A 2,054-nucleotide genomic window follows, 5' to 3' on the forward strand; every position below is an offset into this window, starting at 1 on the left:
GAAGGGATCTGTAATACGAGGTACGAGAAATGGAATGCGACATAGTATTTGTAATTAACGCGCGGCCGCCGGCCAGGATCCTCACCGAAGGTGGCTTTGAGATGTTCAAGATTGGAAGATTTCCGTGGCCCGTGGGTCGCGACCTCCCCCTTGCAACTAGCGCGCCGCCGTCCCCTGCCTACTCCCTGCCCTGCCTCCCCCGCGGCGGCTCCGTCCCCTGCCTACTCCCTGCCCTGCCTCCCCCGCGGCGGCTCCGTCCCCTGCCTACTCCCAGCCCTGCCTCCGCCGCGGCGCCTCCGGCGGCCGCGTTCGCCGAGCGCCGAACCCTAGCGTACGGCGATTTGGCGAGAGGTAGCAGCAGGCCTGCGCTGCTTGCTTGCGCTCCGGGGGTTTTTTGGCCTGGGGGCACTCCTCTTCGAGCCAACCGACCAGGTTTCTTACCAACACGGCTACACATACTTCATGACATTGCGGGCCCGCAGGGAAGAGGGGGTCTCGGCAGAGAGATGGCATCCGGCGGGTAAGTACGCGGACGAGTAGCTGTACAGGGTGGATACAGCGCGCCAGTTGACGTTCGACACGTACACACCAAGGACGAGCCAAAGGCTTCCGTTTTCCTTGCATTTGATGAGCAGCTAGCCCAGCTCTTGGATTTTTTTAATTTTTTTTTAAACAAGAAAAGTTGGCCACTCCAAGAATGGAAAATTCAAGTATCTGAAAGATCGTGTGTGGGAAAAAGGTTAAAGGATGGATGAACAAATTACTCTCTATGGCTGCAAAAGAAGTTTTGATCAAGTCCATTGCACAAGCAATTCCAGTATATTCTATGGCTTGCTTCAGGCTACCAAGGGGCTTGTGTGAGAGCATAACTTCCATCATTCGGCAATTTTTATGGGGGAGTAAGCAAGGCAGAAGAAAACCAAGTTGGGTTGCTTTGGACACAATGACACAGCCTAAACACTTGGGAGGCCTTAGATTCCGTGACATGGATATTTTTAACTTAGCATTCCTTGCAAGGCAAGCATGGAGAATTATGACTGATGACACTTCATTAAGCGCTCGAGTGTTGAAGGTTGTTTATTTTCCACACTGCACACTACTGGATGCAGAACTGGGTGCTCATCCATCTCAGATTTGGCGAGCATTTTTAGATGGAAAGGAGATCTTGGCACAAGGTATTGTCAGAAGGATCGGTGACGGGGAGAGTACAAATATATGGGCGCATAATTGGATCCCTCGAGATAGCTTTAAACGGACTATTACATCCCTCGTTCCTAATCCACCAAAGAGAGTTACGGAACTCATCGATTCCACTACAACACAATGGACCGAGGGGCTGATTCACACTGTATTTACTCCCTTTGATGCAAATGAAATTCTGAAAATACCAGTGTGCACACGGAAACTACTAGACTTCTGGGCATGGCATGAAGAGAACAGAGGCATCTTCACCGTTCGCTCGGCATATCAAATGGTCTTGCGGACGAAGCTGGGTAGAGAGAACTGACGGCATGAGACCGAGGGTTCGTCCATGGGGCAGGAGAGCAAGATTTGGAGTGCACTATGGCATATTCAGGTTCCCTCCAAGTTGTGTATGTTCTTCTGGCGACTAGCTAGGCACTCGATGCCCAGCGGGGAAGTTCTGCACCACCGCCATATGGCAAACACCGATTCCTGCTGCTTGTGTGGAGCTCGGGTTACATGGCAACATGCTCTTCTTACATGCGCGTTCTCCAGCAGTGTGTGGGCCCTTGCGCCGGAGGAACTGGTCGAGAAGATCATTGAACACCAAGAAGAATATGCAAAGGATTGGCTCTTCGCATTGCATGAAATTTTAGATGCTCAAGAATTTACTCGTGTGGTCTGCATGGGCGATGTGGGGAGCAAGGAGAAAGGCAATTCATGAGCAGCTCCCACATGCGACCGATGCTTTCATCAATAAGTACTTGTCAAAGCTTGAGATAGTCAATAGAAGAGGCCAAAAGCAAGCGATACAGAGGGCACCCCAGACTTCATCTTGGGTGCCTCCAGTTCAAGGAAGCGTAAAAATCAAT

General features: G+C 51.3%; 1 protein-coding gene across 1 annotated transcript in view; it reads right to left on the reverse strand.

The window, feature by feature from the left end:
- Window positions 1-198, reverse strand: part of LOC119317135 (elongation factor 2-like) — a 5,496-nt gene extending 5,298 nt beyond the window's left edge. Inside the window, exon 1 of the mRNA XM_037591541.1 lies at window positions 86-198. The gene's annotated coding sequence lies outside the window, so the exon portion shown is untranslated. The remainder of the gene's footprint in view (window positions 1-85) is intronic.
- Window positions 199-2,054: the final 1,856 nt, after the last annotated feature.

Source organism: Triticum dicoccoides, chromosome 1B, assembly GCF_002162155.2.
Source record: "Triticum dicoccoides isolate Atlit2015 ecotype Zavitan chromosome 1B, WEW_v2.0, whole genome shotgun sequence".
NCBI lineage: Eukaryota > Viridiplantae > Streptophyta > Magnoliopsida > Poales > Poaceae > Triticum > Triticum dicoccoides.